This window comes from Gopherus evgoodei, chromosome 2, assembly GCF_007399415.2.
Source record: "Gopherus evgoodei ecotype Sinaloan lineage chromosome 2, rGopEvg1_v1.p, whole genome shotgun sequence".
NCBI lineage: Eukaryota > Metazoa > Chordata > Testudines > Testudinidae > Gopherus > Gopherus evgoodei.
In genome coordinates this window covers 57,803,027-57,826,862 of record NC_044323.1, presented here as the reverse complement: position 1 = coordinate 57,826,862, position 23,836 = coordinate 57,803,027, and the positions used below count along the sequence as shown (strand labels likewise).

Here is a 23,836-nt window from a genome sequence, read left to right as displayed (position 1 = left end):
TGAGGGGCAGCCCGCATTGCTGAATGCTATGTGATGGCAGGCAATCTCTCAATTCTCACTGATGGAAAGAAACAGCTCTACCCACACAGAGTAACATTTGGCTGAAGATTTTTCTAATAAGTTGATAATATTAAGCAGGCTCTGTACTGTTATAAGTCTATGTGAGGGAGAAAAAAAATCTTCATACAGTACCTCTTTCTAAGAGAAGGATCCCAAGCACTTGCACTTAATTTGTTGAATCTAGTGGGCCAAATTTTACAAAGGCCTCAATTTAATTTTCATCAAGATGGCTGGAAAATGAGAAACATTTTAACAGAATTTTTTGTGAAAAATTTAGGAATGTAGGAATTGCCATACTGGCTCAGACATAAAGTCCATCTGGTCCAGTAACGTATTACTGACAGCACCAGATGCATTAGAGGAAAGTGGAAATACCACACAGTCTACAGATGTGAGAAAATAAGGGAAGGTAGATTTATCCCTTTTTTTGTTTGTCAAAAAATGTGGAAACTCAAAATTTTTCAGTGCACTCTTGGGTGAAACTCTAGCCTTACTGAAGTCAATGTGAGTTTTTATTGACTTCAGTACAGCTAGAATTTCATCCCAGGTCTTAATTTTTTATGCACATTCCTAGGCCTACAACTGATTGCTGATGCAGAACTGATGGTGCAAAACTGAGATTTTTACAAAAATATTTAGCTCTAAAAATAACTGAAATATAGATCTCCAATTTAGGGCTATAAGCTGCATTTTTCTTCACCAGGTGCTTTATGTTTACTGATTTTCTTTGGAACTAAACAACATATAATCAATGCATTGGCTCATTTAGTCCTGCTGCAGACATGGGTGCAATAGCAAGTCCGGTTTGCCAAAGGCCTGGACTGCTATGGAAGGTTTTTTTCAATGCTCAGAGACCGGAAGTCGAGTTCATTTTGTACACAAAAGCAGGCAGGAGCACACTATTTCCCCTACCTAGCTATAGAATGAATCTAAGATTCCTGTGAAGTGTAAGTAGCGGTCCTGTGGGAGAGGGAATTAAAGCTTTTCCAAGGGACAGATACTCAAAAGAGGGGTATTCAACAAGAGGTGAAATGGGAACCAACAGTTAACAGACATGAAAGCCCCCTCACCCACATTAATACCCAGAGTCCCCACTTCAGTGAGCTGTTGTTGTGTCACAGAGGATAAACTGCCTCATTGTATTGCCATAAAATGATGCAACATAGAAAATGCAAATAAATAAAAAGAGCTTTTACAGAAAGTTGCTTGGTTTTAGGTCATGAACTGTTTTCTTTCTTTCTTTTCTTCTTTAAGTGATGGTGGTGTAGGGTGTTATAAATTCACAGAGTTACTTGGTAATAGCTCAAGAAATCACTGCACCCAACTCCTTTATGAACATATTACAGGCACCAGGCACATAAAGGAATCCCCTTGATAGTATGTTGTTTTAACACACCTGCTGAAGTGGCATAGTGTGATAGTGAAGATATGTGTTATGCAACTGATTGAATGTGTCTTTTGTAGCCATAGCTGTGTGAAGTGCTCATTGAAGGGATGGAATAGTTGTGCATTGGCAGGATAAAGAGGAAACATTCTATCTGTGGAGGACAGAGGCAGACAGAACAGAAGACAAAGGCAGAGTCGATCTAAGTGAGTTTATTCTGTTCACATCTAGCTATGGTTTCCTGGGAGAAAGCAGGAGCAAAGTCAGAGAACCTGGATATGTGAATTCAAGAGGAGAGGGACATTGGACATCCAATATTTGTATATGCTTTTAAATAGTTACGGTACTTTTGATCTTAGTGCACTCTGTATTTGTGTTTGATCTACATGGTATCTATAAAGGGTACTGTTTTCAACTGTAGCCAGAAGGACTGATTTTTCTACGTGTATCATGCTGAGTGTATTGTATCTAACAACTTGTCTACCAGATATTTTAGCAAGAGTTTCTGGTAAAATTTGCTGAAGACTGAGAGAAAAGCTAATTCCTGGGTTTCTTATCCTGCTAAAGTCTGTCCTCACATAAACCTATACGAGTATCTAGAAACTGCAACAAGCCTATTTGACGTAACCAATTTAGAAAAGGAAGAGGAATCGTGGTAGGATATTTTAATAGCCACTGCTCTACTGCTAGGTTAACACTAGAACTAATAATCTGTGTATAGCTTCTAAAATGTGTTAAAATAACTTGTAGTAATTTGTATAATGGGGATTCATTTTGGGGTGGATTATTCATTCAAGATATCACAAAGCCCCTATTACTTTAAGAATCAAGATTTTAGATACAGAGCGGATGTCCTCTTATCATCTGTTTTAGGTTTGATTAGTTCTGAGCCAGAGATTTAGACTGAATTCCAGAATTAGGTTAAAGAGCACAGCCATTGAACTCTTTGATTTTTTGATAAATAGCAGTGCATTCAGAAATTCCCTCTCCCCCATATATTTATGCCCTGAATCTGTGAATAATGCTGTATTCCACTGGTTAGGGGTTTAATTGCTAATGTATAGAGTAGTGGTGTTAATTAACACCCTTATCTGGTTTCCCAGAAAGTGCACCTGGACTTGGAAGGATGATGCTTACTTCAATACTATGAATTAATCCTTGGATTCCCTGTGCTGTACCACTGTGAACATATGTCCATGTGTCCAGTGATAGGACAAGAGAACTGTCTGCACATCTGTAGTTAGTGATTTGTGTAAATATATCTGGAACATTTCTTAGGTTATCTGAGCCTTGTCCTCCCTGCATGAAGCCTGTTTGTTCCAGGTGCATGAGATTAGTTCATTAGAGGAGATAGGCAATTAGGGCCTGATCCCACAACTATCCAAGGCAGTGAAAAGATATCCATTAAAATCTCTTGACATTGGATCGGGCTCTTAGTAATTATTTTGAGGAGGATTTTCAAAGCAATATCTAAAAGGGAGATGGGTCTTTTGGAAGTAGGTAAGTTAAATTCTTGTTGTTCTTCCAGTATTACCATAATAATTGTTGCTTGTAGGGAATCGATCTCAGTTTAGACTTGCTGTGAGTGCTCCCTTTAGGGGCTTTTGTATTTTTTCCTAGGAAGTTTATATAAAAATGTGATTCATATCCATCAACCTAATGCTTTGTATAGACTATGGATTTCAATGAGAGCTATTTTCTTTGTTTCCAATGGGTCTAAGTGTTGCTATCTGATATTCAGCAAGGTAAGACAATTTTGTTGTTGTCAGGAAGTTATATTTTTCAAGATGAGATCAGGGGTTCCTTCTGTTCATTGTAAAACTGCTCTAAGGTTTAGTACCACCTGCAGTAATTTCTTCTGCTCTATTGATTATTTTGTTCTGTGCGTAGTAAAAAATAGGTGCATTCGTGCTCTTCTGGAAAATTGTTGTTTCTTCACCTGGAACCCTACCAGCCTACTTGCCATTGTTCTAAACAGTTATGTAATTTCTGTACTGTTTTATCTGTTCAATGTATCGCCTCTACCCCGAGATAACGCTGTCCTCGGGAGCGAAAATATCTTACTGCATTATAGGTGAAACCGCGTTATATCGAACTTGCTTTGATCCCTTGGAGTGCTGCTTTACCACATTTTATCCGAATTCATGTTATATTGGGTTGCGTTATATCAGAGTAGAGGTGTAGTTTTAGTCTACAGCTTTGAGTATCTCCCCTTGTATATTTAGAAATAGCACAACAATGAGCTCAAATTTCTCTTTCCAATATTTTGTTTATTTTCTGATATAATTATTTTACCCTGAAAACTGCTTTTCAGGCTTTGCACAAGATTATTTCTTCATTGGTTTTGAGGGAAACCTTTTTTATTTATATCCCTATAAAATGTTCAAAATTTGAATTTCCTAAGATTGAAATCAGTGTTAATGAATTGCTGTCAGAAGCCAAGCAGGTGAAACAGGTTGCTTATGCTCATGCTTTATAACCATCTACAGCACCTTCTAGGGATGTGCTTTTAAACACAGTGGTTATTTCAAATGGAGGCACAGACCCTTTTGGAAATCTTAGACATTGTTCCGTGGACCCCTCAGCAGGGGCAGCTCCAGGCACCAGCACGTCAAGCATGTGCTTGGGGCGGCAAGCCACTAGGGGCACTCTGCCGGTCGCCTCGAGGGCGACAGGCAAGCTGCCTGCCATGCTTGGGGCGGCAAAATGCCTAGAGCTGCCCTTGCCCCTTGGGGTGCCCAGACTAAGTTGAAAAACATTGTTCTAGCACATAGTGCTGAGAGCTGTAATATGTGTAAATGTCCATTAATCATGTTAGCCCTTTTTAAAATGTGATGACCTCAGTGTTGCCAACCCTGCAAGTTCAAAACTCATGTGATCAGTATAAAAATGTTTTCAACTCTGGAAATGGCCCCTTTTTATGCACTGGGTTTTCCAGAAACCACCTGGAAATGCACAAAACTAAATACATGCACAGGGTGGAGCCCTCCTCCTCTCACTTCTGAGGGCTGATGATGACCCTGCTTCCCCTGCTGAAGGCCAGTCCCCTTCCCCTGCCCCTGAAGGCTGTTCCTGATCTCTGCTCAGCGCCCTCTCCTGTCTCTGCCCTGGAGGCCCGCTTGCAGCTGCCTCCCCCTGCACACTGCGCCTGGAGCGGTGCAGGAGAGGGGTGTTAGTGACGGGAGGGTCTCCGTCACCCCGCGCCCCTTGGCGTCTTCTTGGCGCATGGAAGCCAGGAGGCTGCTAGGAGCTGCGCCTGCAGCTGGCCCATGCTCTGCTCGGGCAGTGTGCAAAGTCCCGGCCTCTGCCGCCCCCCCCTCCAGCTCAGGCTGCCCAGAGCAGCAGCTGGCGGCGGAAGGCGGAACTGCAGCACCCGTTTCGGGTCAGCCCGGAACCTGCGCGGCCGACAGAGGCAGCCCGACACGCTCTGGCGGGACCAGGGGGCTCGCGGAAGGCAATAGGACAAGGCGTGGCATGTTGCGCGGCCGGCTAGGCTCTCGCAGATAGCGAGGTGGTGTGGGACCAGCCCAGAGACCAATATCTGACCATTTCGTGCTCGGGCGAGCCTGGTGCAAAGGGTGTGCATGGGAGAGCCGGGACTAAACCCAACTGCCTGGCTGGGCTCTCTCCAGCCACCCTGGCCTGGCTAGTTTTACCATCACCAGATCAGAGCTTACGTGGTGCTGAGTCTTCGTCTCTGCACTGTCCTGCGCCCTGGCTGAGGAGTTCAGGGCACACAATCCCCCAGCCAGGGCAACGTAGGGATCACCTGTGGGGTGGTGAGTTCCACTCCTACTAGGGATCTTGGTGTGGTGCACCTGCATTTAGTAAGGAGAAGAGACCTCTTCTCTCCAGATTCTTTGAAATGGAGGAATCTTATGCCCAGGTTTCTCAGGGAATGATGGGTGACTAGAAGACTGTATTTTTGTAATAAGTAACTGTCAACTTCTTTTTCCTGCTTAGGATTCAGAATGAGAAGAGCCGGAAACTTGTCCTGTCCATCTTTTTGAGATTATATGTTCTTGCCTAATGTAAAAACTAACACAGCTACCACTCTGAAACTTGCCAGGTGTGTTTCTTGTAAGTAGTAATGGAACAAGTTACTGATTAAATCAGCTGAGAAATCTGCGTTATTGAGTCGAGGAAGCAGTGTTGGTTGCAGGAGAGAGCACCAGACTGGGACTCAGAAGACATGGGGTCTGTTCTCAGCTCTGCCGCCAACCTGCTGTGATAGTGAAGTCACTTCACTAGCCTGTGCCTCGGTTTTCCTATCCATAAAATGGTAAGAATGAGACTTCGTAAACTGATTTTCAGATCTACTGATGAAGAGCTAGGAATTATCTTCTCTTATACGGTACCCTATGTGGACCTAAGCCAAACCCTCAGATCTGGACAGCCCCAAACTTTGAACAAATATTCAAAGTTGGGATCAGGTTACAATCCAGAACTTGGATCCAAATTTCACAGCTGAGCCCTATCTTTGTCTTTCCAGAAGAAAGTTCTAGATGCACACATTCTTGAACAAGAATGTTTATTTAAAAAAAAATCCTATTTGCACTTAGAAATTTTGCAAAAATAGTTTTTGTGCACATAAATAAGCACATATATGTTCACAAGTAAGAGTGAACAAATATTTTTCACACAAGTGACTTGTCAATGCAAAACTGCATACAAGTGGAAACGCATGAGGAGCCTTTAATAATATAGATCTTAAGGTTACTTTTTTAAGTTGTCCTATTATTTGAAAAATCACATGTAAAACTGCAAAACCCCAGCAATGCCATTGTAAAAAAGGGAAACAAATACAAAACTGCAAAGAAAACCTCAGAAATTAATCATTTAAAAATAAGTAAATAACACATTCACAAAAGGAGGGAGAGAACAAGATTGGGGCCCTGACCTGATGGATGTGAAGGAGTCAGGCTTGTGGGAGAAATAAGGAAGAGGACTCTCTGGTACCCTAATCCAAGAGAGGCAATACTTAGTGGAAATGGAGGAAATGTGTGTGGCCCTGACTGTGTGGAAAAAGGAGGCAGCAGGAAAGAGTGGAACTGAGACAGTCACTAGGCTAAAGGAAGACAGGAATGAAGAGGAAAGCCACAGTGGGAAGTGATGTCTGGGAGTGACAGAGAGATCCTGTGGTAAGGAGGCTCCAGAGCCACCCAGGGCTTTTTTTCCATCTTGTTTATTGTAAGATCTGACTTTTTCCCACAGATGTAGCTGCAAGTATTTCACTTCTGTCATCTTTACCAGAATACCAACTTTACAAAAACTGAACACACCATGCACTCTGTTAAATGTGGTACTTCATCTAAGGTTGGATTCCTGACTCAACCTTCTCATAAATATTTTGACATTCTGGAGGTAAAAAACAAAACAGGGTGGAAATCTCATGAATAAAGAAGAGTTTTACAAGATTTCTGGTATCTTTTCAGGCTACATGTAGCACAAGGATCTCCCTCAGTATTTTGATGCTTTCCATACCAGAAACAAGATATGCAGAGATGCACAAAAGTGAACACTACTAGAAGCTAATGTATCTCCATATTTTACACTCAATTCAAACTACACCTCTACCTCGATATAACGCCACCTGATATAACACGAATTTGGCTATAATGCGGTAAAGCAGTGCTCTGGGGGGGGCGGGGCTGCGCACTCCGGTGGATCAAAGCAAGTTTGATATAACATGGTTTCACCTATAACATGGTAAGATTTTTTGGCTCCCGAGGACAGTGTTGTAGAGAGGTAGAGATGTAGAAGAAAATATATATTTAAGATGCATATACAAGAGTCTGCATGCACTAACGCATAAATAATATTGTCACGTAACCCCAGCAGCATTAAAAAAAATCAGATAAGAATCTGGCCAGCCAACCATCTACAAAAGCCTCTTGTCCACCCATTCATAGTTACAGGAAGTTTATATCCTCCATGGTCTCCAAAAACCCTGTCAAACCTGTATGAGTGGGTTATTTTTGTAGTAAGAGGAGGCCCTGAGATATAAACCTTGGTATCAGAGGCCCGGTATGAGGCCTAAGGCCTGAACTAAGGTAATGGTCAAGACTTTGCTAACATAAAGCAAAGTTAAGTTGTGAGCCAGAGGCAGGCCCTGCTCACAGAAGCTGGCAAGGAAAGGGCTGATGTTGCAAGAAGATACATTCCTAAAAGGTACTGAACACTTGATATCAGAACAGTCACATACTTGCACATTCCACACAGATAACAAGGGACAGACTGACCCATCCCAATGACGGGCAAAAGGGTAATATGATGGATAGAGTTGTTTTGTTCCAATCAGCATGTACAAGGTGAGAGGCAGCACCTTACTACGTAGAAGGGTTGTACCTTGCTACATAGAGGGGTTGCACCTCAATACGTCAGGAATGATGTGTAACTTGTTTGTACCTGTGTATAAGAATGCATCCCTGGGGCGATGTCTTTGTCTGGCCTAGGGGGCAGTGGAAAGTCCCGCCACTGAGCCGAGTCCATTGACTGGGGACACTTTCTCGTAGTATGCTCTGTAGAGTAACAATCTGGAGGGAACTGCAATTGTGTCCATACGGCAATAAACCTAGCCAATGTGCCTTCATACCTTACTAGACTCTGTGGTCACTGGGGGTTCTCTTCGGGTCTGCTGTGTCAGCTGTCTGCAGAGTTGGGGCAGCACACAGAGGGAACACACGCACGCAGCCGAGTGATATCAACACTGAACAGAGCAGAGCACCACACCGGTAGCATCTGCCAACAATTTTATCTGAATCACTTCATCCCTGATCATAAGCATAAAGCCCTTTCATTTTTGTTTCTGCTCAGTTAATTCATTTTTGGTATTATAAATATGTTTTAATAATGAGCACCATTTTTTTTAATATTTGGTCATTCCGTGCAGAAAGTAATAGTGTATGGACTAAATTGAGCAATAGGCCACGTGCTCTGCTAATATACATGGCCTGATCCTACTTTTACTTCATTGCTTTCATACTGGTGTAACTCCACTGGCTTCAAGATTTCCTGCGATACAAACAGGAGAAGTCTCAAGCCCCATTGTATGAAGGAAATGCTGGGAACTCTTTGTTCATTATACCGCCATACATATAAACACACAAAAAACAAGATTCATAGTTGCCTTAAGGGAGGCATAAGCCCCCTAGCAAAGATTCTCTTCTGTCCTGTGCAGAAGACTGCTATGCCAGAACTGCATCGACTCTGTAGGAGCCCTCCGCTCAGAGGGCATTCTGGAGAGAGATAAGTGGCCAACACATTTTTACAGCTCAGCAATCCTGTGCCCTGGCCATGGGCCACACAGGCCACTGCAACTGGAGCACAAACTCAGCCAGCCTTTAGGGCTGCCATCATCTGTACACAATTGTTTTCTGTGAATAATAAAAAAAGGCTTTTTTTTTTTTTAGCATGGTCTTACCTTGTTTTTCTGGAGGACTTTTTGCGGGTTTCAGAGATGCATATTGTTAGTTCTCATGCCCTACTTATGGTGGGATTTGAATCCTTGACAGATGTCCTTTCTCCAAAATTTTACTCATTGGAGTTTAGCAGAGGGTTAATAATAACAAAACACACACAATCCCGCCCCCACCCCACAAGGAGAATTTTAAATAGTCTGACTCAAAATCCTTCCCCTCTCAAGAGCTCAACTTTCACCTACTTGGCTTTTGTGATGTCATCACTTCACTAGTTCTTCAGTCATCATAAAGTCTTTCAGGACACAAGATCTGATTTTTTCCCCCCTAATATAAATAAAAAACATAACGGGGGGGAGACGCTTGAGAAAATAAAACTGAAGGCTTTCCAGACCTTCTCTATACATCATTATGAAAGAAGAAAGAACAAAAGCTCGCTCCTCCCTTTTTTTTTCTCACTTGTAACCACCAGCAAGTATCAGTTGATGGGCAGAGTAGATGTTTAACTGAAGTTTGAACAAAATTGTGCTGGAAATCTTGGGTAGAGTTTAAAATGTTCACTGAAGACCAGGATTGTCTATTACAAATGGAATCCTCAGGTTTCACTGTATTTAATATGAAGAGAAAATAAAACACTAGCAGAGGGGGTTAATTGATTGGGGGGGGTGAAATCTATACTTGCTGATCTAGGAAAAAGTAGAGGATAAAAAACATTGGAAAATAGTGCTGTGTTAGCACATACTATAGTACAGACTGCAAAATAAAGTGTAGTCTCCAATTTCTTGACTCTCCAACCGATCTTGGACCAAGGAAGACAGAGTACATTTCAGAAATAATCATAATATTATGTTGCATGGTAAGGATGGGGGAACTTGTTTGAACTTTGATCTCACACAAATATAACATGTTTGACTCTATTAAACATTAGTAGATGCATATTCCACTTAGGACAAGACTTAAAAAAAGACTAGGGGTTGAAGTGAACCAGTGAGAGCAGTATTACCAGCTCCAAACATTTAAAAAAAAAAAAGCCCCCACAATAATGAGATGAGCTTAAAAATTAAGAGATGTTTTAAAATTAATATATTTGGAGTTCTTTTTATTTGCCTTCTGCTGTTTGAGCCTTTCGGCTGCATTTGGGTCACCTTTTCAGACTTTTCTCTAACTCATGGGGAGAAGATACTTATTTTTTATGTAAATGAAAGCTGAGTTTCTCACATAATCAGACTTCTCAAAAAGGTGGGACTTTAGTAAATCCTCACATATCACAAAACTTTCATTAGAATCACAAGAATTGGCAGCCATTAGAGAAGCTGAAAAGTAACAAACTAGAGAAGAAGGAACAGAATATATATTTTTAAAATATTTTAAAATATATACACACACACACTTTTCCCAATCTAGCTTTTGGTGTAAATCTAGATTAACTCCACTGAAGTCACTAGAGTTACTCAGAATTTACACTAGGATAAGGAAGTGCAGAATTTGGCCTTTACCAGCCTACTCTTCAAAACAAAACCCACAAAAGTATTTCTAAAGCCCAAACAAAGTTAGAGGAAAAATGTAATAAAGAATATTGCCATAAGTCAAAAACCACAATTTTAACTGCATATAGTAAAAGTGAAAAGAGCCTTAAAAACCAGTCAAAGCAAAATGTTAATTCTAATTGTTCTATTCAGTTGTCCTTGATTTGTGACAGGTTTGTTATTATGCAGATTTCCTACATGCCACTATCCATGGGGGTGTTTACCAAGTGAAGTTATGCAGACGATTTCCCCTCGCATCTCACATCTTTATTCCTAATTATGTTGGCCCTGTGTTCACTCAGGGTAATGTTACAGTTATCCCGAAGTGTTCTTGATTAGGGACTAGTGACAAACTAAATCATATAGTTTATGTAGAATATTTAAATAAAAAATCAAAAAAAGTAAATCCTGAGATGCTGAAAAGCAGGGTTGGGCTTGCTTATTCCTGCCAACAGATGTTTACCTGTTTATTGGCATTGTTCCATTACATTTCTGAACCCCTTTTTGATTTTCCTCTTCTGTCTTTAGGATTTAGTTATTCAATAATTTCACCTGGACTATGTTTCCTAACAAAAATGTATCTATATAACTACTGGCATGCTGCAGTCCGTGAGCTGCTCAGCCTGATTGCCACAGGTGTCTGTTACCAGCATCTGACCAGCACATACAGTATTAATCAATTCCGCCCCTCGTTAGAGTGTGATTATTCAGAAATGTGTGCTTCTACTACTGTATTAATGGATGATGCTCTCAGGATCTTAGTGGTCTCTGTCCATCGAGGTTTGGAATCCAGGATATAGTGGATTCCAATGTATTGTCTGTTTGGGAACTCAGTCATTCTGCAACTGATCATACATCTCTGCACTGGCTATAGGCCATGAGGACGCCAATCCCAAAATCACATACCATGGTAGCAGGCTCTTCAATTTTATGCTTTATCTGTTTTGCACTGCCTTGGGAAGCTAATGCCAATGTCACTGGGATAATGGCCCTTGAAAGTTATTACCTTTCAGATGGTTTTGTGTGTATGTAGCATACAGGTCCATTGGGAATCTAAAGGAGTGGACAACGAGACCGCTGCACCTTCTTAATGACAATGGTGGGAGGTGGTGCGAAGGAAACAACCTGCAGGAAATAACTGGGCACAGTGGCTACCTCCTTCCCTCTGGTTATGGAAAGGGAGAAGGTACCAGTGGATGCCAGGACGCAGACAAGGAGAGAAGCAGGTGGATCTTGTTCTTAATAAAAGGAGCTGCTGTGCTCCAAAGAAAGGTGGTAGAGAAATGCAGGGAAAATGTTTACTTGGGTGAATTGTTCAAAGCCCTGGAGCTTCTTTGCAGGGCAGGGGAGGATTCAGATCGGAGTCCATTTTTGTTTGTTTTGTGTCTAGACTTGAGTCTGCTGAGAACTGAAATAAATAAATAAATAAATAAAAATATTCTTGGGGCGGGGTGGCCCAGTGAAGAGAACACTAGATTGGGAATACTAAAATCTGGGTTCTGTTTGCAGCTGTCACTGACCAGCTGTGTGACTCTGGGCATGTCACTTAACTTCTCTGTGCCTTTGTTTCCCCTTCATCTGTGCTATCAATTTAGATTGTAAATGTGTCAAGGCAAGGAATGTCTTTTACTGTGCAATTGTTCAGTGTGTAACAAAGTGGGCTCCTAGCCTCAGTTGGGGTCTTTGTATTACAGTAGCATGTAAATAATAAAATAATGAAAAAAGGATCTTTTTATTGTTGAACCCACCACCAAAAAAAATGTGGTGCATTTCTCACTATTTGTTCCCACACAAATCTTGGCCCTTCCACAAGAATTATCTGGGGTTCTCTAGATAGGGCTAATCATATAATAGATATAAGAGTTAAAAAACCCAGTGATATGGAACTGATGTGCAAGGGCAGTGGCGGCAGAGAAGTTAGATTGTTTGCTTAGTGCAGGTCTGACTGCAATATTTGCAAATAATGTAGCTCCCATTGCTGAGAATGTGAATCCAATCACTGTCTCATGTGACTTGGAAATCCTCCTTTAACCCAGTGTTGATGTGCAGGGTTCCCAGAAACAGAATTATTTCTTGTTTTGTTTTCAACTATTAGTGTGAAACATTTGACTTCCTGAATAGAGACAGTATTCAAGAGTTTTCCTTTTCCCTTTTTTTTTTTTAATCTGGCTTGTCCCTTCTGTAGCTATCTACTCGAAAAGTCAGTGCACATTTTAATAAATGTCACTACGATCCATGCATGGATTTTTGGTCTCCAGGTACTTATAAAGTGTTCTGAAGAATAGCCCCTCTGCCTCACTTCAACAAGTGCTACAAAAAATCTTCAAACATAAACATTGAATAGCCTTAAATATCAGAGGGGTAGCCATGTTAGTCTGTATCCACAAAAACAATGAGGAGTCCGGTGGCACTTTAAAGACCAACAGATTTATTTGGGCCTAAGCTTTTGTGGGTAAAAAAACCACTTTTTCAAATGCAACTGAATTGAATAGCCTTGTTCATTGCAACATGATGCTTTCTGAATCTGCGGCTGGCTTTTTTCAAAGCCCCTGTTCTGATCTAGCATACCTCTATAACATGGTAAAGACCCAGTTTATTTGAAGTCTGCTAAAAAGAGATGGTAATTAAACTACCACAAACATAATGACACTGTGACAATTAATAGTCAAACAGAATCAGCTGAGAAAGCAGAGCTGATTTCATGCTGACTGCAGCTCCCACCTATTGCTGACCACAATAACCTTTTTGGGAAAAGTCACTTCCATCAGTCAGGCCACTACAGGGCACTGGCCGCAAGGCAGCAAAAGAGTACTTGGAATAATTCTTTGCAGATGCCAGGAACCGGAAGTTTCAGGAGGAAAAATGAAAGCCATTCACTCTTCCAATGACACAGGCCTTTGATACCACAAAGTCATTTGGGCAGAGAGCTCCAAGGTCAGGAAGGCACGTAAAGATTGGTGATTAGAGAAATACTATATCAGCAAAGTGTGGCAAGCTATTAAAAGAAACTGTAGCTTTTATGATTGTGTTGCTGAAGCTTCCCCAGGGCTATTTGCATTAGATATTGAGTTAAGCATAACTTATTTAGTCCCAGCATTCCAGAAAACATTTTGATGTCAGCTACTGCAGGAAAGTAAACACAAGGCGAAGGAGGAAACAGTACTGATCCCAAACAGATAAAATATTGTAATTTAATTTTTTGAACCCACGCATTTCAGAGCATTAAGAATGAGGCATTTTTAAAAGGCTCTTTTAACTTTTTTTTTAAAAGGGTGGAGGAATGAGGGAAAGCTTTTAGACATTTTGTTGGGTGGGGGGAGAAGAGAGAAACCAAGTCACGATTTATCATCAAATGTACACTAGTATCTGCCAATACATTTACTCTTATGAAGGATTTTATGCACAGCTATAGATCTCTTCTAATTTTATATACTTGCACACACACAGTATTTTTTTAATTTCTTTGTCCAGTAGCTCTTCTGCATGTCTGCTGATGGGGACTTACAGCAAGTAAAAAGAACCTCTAAAATGGAATTGCAGTTTGGTGGAGCATGTATGAGGAAGGAGATCCTCCTTTTTGGATTGTGCTGGCAAACACTAATTGAACACTGTGCGCAGTACTTAGAGAATAAGAAGTAGTCCCTAACAATGTTGTGCACAAAATTTGGTTGGATTCAACGCACAGAGTAGAGGTTCTATCTCCATCCCATCTGCTTCATGCGGATACTCCCAGCTGTGCCACTCTTGCTGCTACCATGTTTTCTGCTGTTGGTGCTACTGCAAATCCTCAGCTGGTGGTATTAAAATTCTGGATCGTTGGTCACTAAATTGAGATTAACTGCCATAGCCAAAAGATTGAACTCTCGGGAAAGGTGGTTATCTCACAGATTGCCAGCTCCTATACTGCACCAGAGTTGGTTTGTTTTAAAGAGGAAGGCAATAAAGCAAACAAGGAATTTTGTACAGAAGCTCCCCATTCTGGAACGCCTTGCGTAAGTCGAATTTTGCATAAGTCGGGAACATATCACTGACAATTACGCAAAGAAAAAAAATCTTATGGCACTTTTTCCGTAAATCCGGATTTCCGTAAATCGGGTTTGTGTAATCCGGGGAGCGTCCGTATATGGATTGTCTATTGAATCACTGTTCTAGGATACCACAGCAGGGATTTAAGGAAACCACAGACTTAAACGGATGGTCAGATTTTCCTTGGATTGACCTCAATAACTGTATACACAAGGGGGAAAAAGCTGGAACCCCAAAAGCCATACATACCTTATGGCAAAGAATAGTCTCTCTCTAATACATTGGAGACACTGCTCAAGAGCAGTTTATTTTAACATAAAGACTCACCTTGCAGTGTTAACAACTTTGCTTACTGGCTATAGAATTGTTAACGGCCACAAGTTAAAGGATCCTGGAAGTAACTTGTTCACCTCACTGATGTTTAAGATTTTTGGTAGCTTTGTGTTCATTCACTGGTGTTGCCTGCTCATGGGTGCCTCCCTTCTCTTCCTGTCTGTAAATTTACACACTCTCCCCAGACTCATCACTGTAAGCAGAAGTACAGGGTACAGAATATTAATTTTGCTTCAAGGGCCAATTAGAGTCTGATCTTGAAAGATGCTGAGCTCCTTCATTCTCATTCACTTCAATGGAAGATGAGCTATTTCAGTACTTTGTATGGAGTGTGCAGTATCTGGCATGATCAGTACAGTGCTTTGGGGAAAATTGTTCTTTTGTAACAGTGACCTCTTTTGGATCACTACAATCCTCATTCAGGACTGGAAAAGAAACCTCTCAGAAGATGACCTGTACTTTGTTGGGGGCTGTTGTTTGGGAGATGTTTTATTTTTTTGCTGTATAGTGTGCCCTAACTACTTATGTAATTCCTTTCCAGTGAAAATATGATTCTGCAGGCAACATCTCTGTGATTAGTTCTTCCAGACAGAGGGCTGTATTCCACTTAGAAATGCAAATGCTTTGACTTCTGATTATCAATATGTCCATACAAAAATTAGTCAACATATTAATTCCTACTACACCCACTGCCTGGAAAGATACTGATTAATAAAAGGGCACCAATGAGAAATATTCTGAAATCATTTTATCCAATTTTAGATATTGCAGCTAGAGTAGAACCTCGGTGTTACTCCTTGGGAATGGAGATTGTTCATAACTCTGAACAAAATGTTCTGGCCGTTCTTTCAAAAGTTCACAACTGAACATTGACTTATTACAGCTTTGAAACTTTACCATGCAGAAGAAAAATGCTGCTTTTAACCATCTTAATTTAAAAGAAACAAGCACAAAACCACATTCCTTACCTTTCCCAATCTTTTTTAAACTTTTCTTTTATTTTTTAGTAGTTTACATTTAACACACTACTGTACTGTGTTCGCTTTTTTTTGTTTTGTCTGTGCTACTGCCTGATTGCGTATTTCTGGTTCCAAATGAGGTGTATGGTTAACTGGTCAGTTCGTAACTCTGGTGTTCTACTGTATACCCTTGTGATATTAAGTTACAATTATATGATAATGTCTTGATTGTAAGTCCTTCACTTTTAAAATACATTGTACTGTACTTAACCACTGATAAACAGGAAACAAGAAAAGTATGGAACACTTCAGTTAACTATAGAGTTTAAGTCTATTACTTTCAGAAAGTGCAACTGGTGGGTTTTTTGACTCAGTGGAGGCATATTTGAAATTGTTTATCTTGGAGGATATAGGTAAGTGTCAGTTTTTTGGTTTTGAGCAAGGGAGATCAGCAGGTAGGTGGCTTAACAAAGAGAAAGCAGGAAAGTTCTTCACTCTGGAGCTAGAGTGAATTACTTTAGCTAATTTTGGATGACAGCTGAAGGATTTTCCAAGAGATTGACAGGACATATTTAAGTGAAGTTCTCTTGTGTTAGAATTAGTAATGTTAAACTGCATTTCGGTTTTTTAGGAGTTTGCGCATTTTATAGTAATCTGGGGAAGGTAATGCAGTCCCAGTTCTCCATTGTATATGTCACCTGTCTTGGTCCTTGTATGCTCATTGGGCTGCTTTAACTTACACTGTGGCTGCAGTTGTGCTCTGTGGGCTGTCCTGCTGAGAATAGCAGTGTGCAGCTATTCACTTCCTCAATACGCCCCAGGTTTGTCCCTTACTCTGGAGGTCAAGAAGGGGCTGGCATAGAGCCATCCTGGGGAGGTTCACCATGCTGGTGATATTTGCCAGGGCCCAAATCTGGGGTATATTTTAGTTTTATTTAACTCTTCTGGTTTTTTACTGCCATGAATTCTTGTATGAAAGTTACACACAAACAGTCAGTAATGTGTGTGACTTGCAAATGGTGTTGTCTTCATCTCTGCTCTTATTTTGCTAGGCCCCTTACACTCTCCTCTTTTGGTCTTTCATTCCTAGGGTAGACTTAGCCTAGGCTACACACTCCGGGAGAAGCTAGATTGGTAGCTTCTGTGTCGGGCTGCTGCCTGTGGGCACCTGTATGGAAAGTACCATACCGTGTCTAATTCAGTATTTGAGAGCTGTACTTCATGCCACTTTTCCCCCCTTTTAAACAAGACTAACTACAGTTCAAGTGAAGGAAAAATCTGAAGCAAAGTTGTAAAAGCGAAGGAAAAAATAGTAATGTATTTCATGTTAACAATCTTTAAATAGGAAATAAATTCTCCTTTACTGTTGAAAGATACTTGCCTTTGAAGATAAAATAACATTTTCAAAAACTGTAAGGCCCTCTCTAATGTAGCTTTCATTATCTTCTGTTCCCCTCTCTCTGAAACCAAATGACTGATGTCAAGATCAAGGGAGCCAATCAAAGTAGATACACTCCAGGACCTGGCCAGGAAATAAATCACTCCTGCCCCTATCCAAGGTAGATACTAACTAAAGGAGAGAGTTTACGTGTTCACTATCCTGCTGGGGGAGGCCAAGTTTCTCAATCAGTCACCAATTGGGGTGCTTAGTATCACCTATCAAATGGGCTAATCAAAGTTTGAGATAAACCAGCTCTTGACCACTTCTTGCCCTTTGAACACTCCAGGGCCACCTCCTACCCTTAGACTTTTATCTCATTAAAGTTAAAGAGGGAAAATTAATCCATGGAAGAAAATGAGATAACAGCCACTGTAGCAGACCATCCTACAGACTGTTTGGCTTTCATCTATTGCTACCTGACAATTAACTCTTCAGTCGCACAGGAACCCTCCTTCATTAGACATGGATCTGTCCCTTAATGCAGCTACTCTTTTGTTTGTCTTTAACTCTGCTTCAGCTGTTTCATTTATTGCTCCACCCTGTAGTTCTTCGGACTTGTAATGGGTGCAGGTGAATGAAAAGGTCATCATTTATTCTGCGTTTCCCAAGCTTGACTTGGTGGTGTTTTCACTTACAAAGCACAAAACGGAAAACTAATTTATTATAGTACTACCAATTCAAGATACTTTGCTTGGATTCTGTGCTTGCAATTGGTTACCAACATTCCAGCCTCTCTTGCTATTTTTGACTACTAGTTTATTGTCCTTAATTTCATTTCTCTCAATCTGCATTTAAAAAACAATTTAACACTTTGATTTTGTTTGGAAAAAATAGTGGTGTTCTCTTTGCTAATGCACTGCAAATCTTGTATTGTGGGATTGGTTGTTTTGGTTTCTTTTAAAAGCCATTAGGATTCTGATGACTCTAAATCAAAAGACTCTTCCCTCTCATCAGTTTAATTTCTCATCTACTAAAGTTTTTAGCACAATGAATGTCAGAAGTGGATTCACTCTAGTAAAACTGCAGCAGTCAGTTGCACTGCCATCAGAGAGACCTGCATTTTATAGAGGACTTGGGAGTCCCGCTGATTGTACTTGCTTCTCTTGGAAAAAAGTGCAGGCCATGCTGCTCTTACAGCAACACCTGCTGGACACTGCACAGTGGTGTCCTGGGACTAGCTTCAGAGGGGGCTCTCTCAGTGGAAGTTTAGTTTATATGAAACTGAAACGGCAAGAGAGAGGTATTTAACTTTCAGTCACTTCAAAGACATGACAGATTTGCATTTCCAACATCTTTAACAGGAAACATTAGATTATAAAATCTGTGGGGCAGGACACTGGGCCAAATTCAGAAATTATGCATAATTCCTCCTTACGCTCAGATTCCCGTCCGCCCACTGTAGCCTGTGATAAACTATCTAAGTGGTGTCATTTACAGGCTGGGGAGCCCAAAGTGAGAGTTAAAGTAGCCCCTCCTTACACGCACTTAAACTCCTGATCCCAAAGAGAAAACTGGTCTAATTTATACTGCCTTTTGCATTACTTCTGAAATTGGCTACTGCCATTTGTTTTTTAGTCTGTAGAAACAGCACCCATCTATGGCACAATAGCCAGGGACAGCCATTAAATTCTCCACAAAGCTATCTTTAATATTGTCCTTGACCTGTGTGTGTGTGTATATGCAATTCCCCACATTTAGTATAGGGCACTATATAATACAATGAATTACTTACAAATGGCCATTGTAAAGGAAATAAGGCTTGATCTACTCTCATCCAAGTCGATGGAAAATCTCCCATTGACTGAAGCGCCTACATTTTAGAGAGATGCCCAAACTAAGCCCCTCTTCCTGGAGCTACTCCGAACTTTGGGAGAATTTGAATCCAGTCAATATCTGAACTAATATCTGGCCTTCTGTCTATAATGACCTGAACCAAAGCCCTTGATCTTAACACCCCCAAATGTCATAACGATGGCCTACAATTTTCTCCCAGGCATTTAGTTAAGGAAACAAGATTGTTGAGACTTTTAAGAGTGAAAAATTAAGCATAGCCATGAATTACTCCCTCTGTGAACCCTTTGGGCTACAAGGCACCCGATAAGGAGTGATAAGGAACTGAGGCCTGCAGTGAGGGGAGTATGTTTTACTTCCCAACACCCCGACCTCTGAAGTGGTGTAGCAGCAAGGCTATTTCCACTGTGCGCAGAGTTCCTCCTAAAGCATTCATTTGAATGGTGCAGCTCCACTCCACAAATGTCTGTATCTTGAAGGCACAGTTTCTTAGGTGCCAGTTAGTGCCAGCTGTAGTGGTTTTTAATGTGGACAACTATCCACTAGGAACTGGACAAACTACATACTAGAAAACATACCACAGAGAGCAATTCTGCACTGAGGGGGATAGTTTCTATGTGTAAGGGGACTGTTGCCCCTTACTAACATTCAGTGGAAGTGTTTTGGTTGGCTAGCTCCCAGCACTAAAAGGGGAAGGGTTGATGGGAAATCAGGACCCTGAGACTGACAGTCCCCAGGAACAATGGGGAGAGGCCAATGGTCCCAGTCAGCCTGATTGACAGGGCGGGCAGGCTAATCGGAGTCAAGAAGCCAGGGTGGGTCCCGTCCTCCTCCGTGTGACCTGGAATTGCCTGGGTCAGAGAGAGTGGGTCCAAGCTAAAGCGAAAGCAGGGACCCAAGCTGAGCTGGGGAGCAGAGCAGTGCCAGATCCAGAGGGGCCAGAAAAGCAGCCACAGAGCCAGAGACACAGCCCAGGGAGAGAGCAGATCCCTGTGCTGGGAGCAGGGCTGCAGCCACAGAGCCAAGTGTTATGAACGACTGGGGCCAGCCAAGGGGGGACTCTGGGCAAAGGGCCCAGTGCAAAAAGACACCCCTAGCCAAGGGTCCTTGCAGGCCACACTGGGAGGGGGATCTTAACCTGATGGGGGGCTGAAGTTGAGAACAAGGGTCCCACCACCCAAAGCCCGGAGGTGTGTGGCCACCACCATTGCAAGTGTCCAACCCACAGTGTCCCTGCAGCACAGCCAGGGCCTGAGACGGAGACCTGGGTCCTACAAGGAACAGACTGTGAAGTGCCCCGACGTCCAGAGACACTGTTTGTAATGTTCTCTGACATAGAGCAGGGTGATGTGTTTTCCTTTAACCTTTCCCATTTTTCCTTATTCTTTTATTCAATTAATTGTTAAGTAAAGAACTTGTATTTGCTTTAAATTGTATGGAATAATCAGTGGGTCAGGGAGGGGCCCAGTGCAAAGAGAGTACCCCAGAGTGGGGACACCCTAGCCCCTGTCCTAGGTGACCACATCAGGGTTGGGGGTTGAGCCCCTAGGAATCCTGGGTCAAGCCTTGTTGGGTTTACGAGGACTCTGCCAGACAGGAGAGTGGAAGGGGAGTCCTCAAGGGCAGGGAGGCCTCTAGGTAAATGAAGTGGGAGCGAGGACTCAGATTCTTTCACTAGCCCACTTCACTGGGGTAGTGCAGAAGCCAGGAAAGTTCCCCACAATAGTGGGACCATTCCCCCGCTTACATATGCATTCATTTTATATAGGCCACTGCACAGTTGGGTTATAACAGATCACGGTCACGAGCCACAGATTTGAACCAGTGACGCAAAGGCAAAAGGTTCTGTATCCAATTACCAACCCCCGCAGACATGCAGTCCCTCATATAGTTTTTATTTCAATAACTAAATACCATTAACATTCACAGGCTACACAGCAATGTTTTCAATGGTCCTGATTTCTCAGAAGTTCAAAAGGAAAGTGAAATTCAATCTTTCACTAGACTCATGAAAACTTGGATGGAACTTCTGTTCCAAACAATGGAACCTCATTGATGTTTAATAATACCATTCTTCCTTATTTAAATGGGAGAAGAAGAAGAATAAAAGAAAAACAAGGGCTGGATTACGATGAAATGTACTTAGAAATGTCTAAGGATAAGAGTTACTGTATTCGTGGAACACGTTATGCACTGGTCCTGTGCTGCTGTTCCCACTGTCTCATGTGACTGACCATTGGCGAAAGTTCTTCTGTCTTCCTTACTGGCAGTTCTAAATCTTCTACTATAATGCCACAAAGAATGAGAGTCTGAATTCCATCCAGCATCCAAAGGTTAACGCTGACTTGGTCGTGATATTGGTAAGCATGATTAAAGTATTTCAGGATATATAAACTTAAACAGAATAAGGCTGGGAAGGCATAACATCTTCATCTTTGATTGAAAGATAAATTATTTTTGGTTATTTGCAAATTTATGTTAAATAGCAGTTGGAGGTCAGTATTCATGTTGGAGGTGGTCTAGTTCTTTTTTTTTCCCCTTTACCTACAAGCCAAGTATCGCTAAGCCAGAAACCACCAACCAGCAGAGTCTCACAGTAAGAAGATATTAATAGCCCATGGAAAAATCAACATATAATTTTATATTATGCTACTTATTAGAGTCTCTGTATTTTTTAGTTCTGAACTAACTGTAATACTGGAAAAGGCAACAAAGTGACATGCACAAATCTGTGCACACTTTATTTTTTAATATATTTCAAATACTTGAAGGACTTTCTTGTGTAATTTTTAAAGCACCCTTACTTCATCCCACAGATTACAGGGGGCTGTGGAGTTTTCTGATTTTAACCTTCTCCCCCCAACATCTTCAAATATTCAGAGAAATATGAAGTAAGCTTGAGAGTGTATAAAATAATTCTGAATTTCTGCCATGTCCCATACCTTCCTCTCTGCCTACATCATTAATTATATGAGCCTTATTCACCCGTAAAACAGAGCTGATGCACATGGAAGTATTAAGTAAATACACATGTATTTTCATTGCATGGCAAATAACATTTGCATTATATTCTGGGCCCTCTAGGAAGTGATCCACATACGTACAGGCATGTAGGCACCTAAAACACATTAGTGGTTTTTACCTTAACCATAAAATGACTGTACAGAGGTTTGAACATGTGGAAATGGCTAACAAACTAAACTTGTTTAAACCAGCACCCCATGTAAAAAATATACAACTTAACCACCTTCCTTACTACTATTAGTGTAAAAGCATTTTCCAGAACAATTTTTACTGTTTTGCTCCCATGAGTCGATCATGTAGTACCAATAACTTGAAGTGTCCGGTTGCCATGTCCCCTAGTGGGGATTATGTGGATTAAACCTGATGCATTGTACTAAACATTCACCCCATATGCCACAAATGTTTACAAAAACATATTTCTTGTTTGCTTTAAACTTTTGAATCAGAGCAGGCACTTGATATCTTTTGCTGGTGAAATCAAGTGAAAATAAAGGACAGCTACAGAATCATTTGATCTCATTCATTCAACTCTAAATAGCAACAAGCTTTTGACATGTCTGTCTCCTATCCCTAAAAAGACATGCAAATTGATGCCTAGACTTTCAACCAGAGTCTTTGAATGGTCTATGCTTTGCAAGAATTCAAGCTAGATATGACGTGCAAAGGTGTTTCTCAATGTCAGGAGGAGTGTCAAAGAAGTAGACAGAATGCCAAGCGAGAGAGAGGGAATACAGACACATTCTTCCTGAAGACTCGTCCCCAGCAATAAAAAAAGAGGCCAAATGGGGGAGTCCATTAAGCAAATGATTTACAGGATAAGATGTTACATGGATAACTCCATTCTCACAGGCAAGTCAAGAGTCACAGTTAAAGTTCAAAGATACAGCTCTAGGTTAGAGCAGAAATATCAGGTCTTTCTAAGAACTGTAAGTCTTATTTCAGTTATGCCATAGAGTTTAAGGTACTTTTAAAGCACCAATATATGGAATTGCAGCCTAGATACATGATTATATTAAATGTTTTGCTTCTGTTTATATTCTAATGCTAAAAATTCACTTTGAAACCAGATTAGGCAGTTGGAGAAATGTTGGGTTAATCTACTCCACAAGAATTCTCACTGGTCATCAGAATGGAGTGAGGTCCTGCTGAAAGGATTTAAAAATAGGCAACAATATTGGAAACTAAGCCAAACTAACAGTGTTGTTTCTAAAGCTCAGGACTCTGTTCCAAACTTATTGTCCCCCCTTCTCAAGCAGCCTTGTGTTCAAAGCCAGGTCCAATTAGTTCTTTAACTACCATGATTTGGTGTCAATAAATCTTTTTTTAAGGTGATAAATCACATAAGCACCCTATGAATTGATCTACTTCACACCATCATGGAATCTGTTATCCTATTTTTTTTCTACATACCCAAGTATTTCATTCTGTTCTTTTTCTAAAACATGGAGGATTTAGATTTCTCCTGCTCCCCAGATAATTATCGTTGGCCATCACATCAAAAGACTTCTTTTAGTGAACTCTAGCCACAGAACAAACACACTAACCAAACCAAAGGCGCCCTATTCAAATCACAGCCCCATTTGGCAACAAATTCCTCTCATACCATTACATCCAGTGCAAACTATAAATCTTTCATCTTGCTACCTCAAGTGTGCAAAACTAGTTGTTATAATTTTAGTAACATAATCAGCTGCTAGAAGGAGATTGTACTGAAGGTGTAACATTTCACAGAGTTTGCCTCATACAGTTTTTTCTGACCCCCCACTTGGTAAGGCAATTCCCATCTTTTCATGTGCTGTGTATTTATACCTGCCTCTGTATTTTCCACTCCATGCATCTGATGAAGTGAGTTTTAGCCCACAAAAGCTTATGCC

At 41.1% G+C, this 23,836-nt stretch overlaps 1 protein-coding gene across 1 annotated transcript in view; it reads right to left on the bottom strand.

Annotated features, from left to right (window-relative positions):
* Positions 1 to 23,836, bottom strand: part of HDAC9 (histone deacetylase 9) — a 684,467-nt gene that overhangs the window by 192,713 nt on the left and 467,918 nt on the right.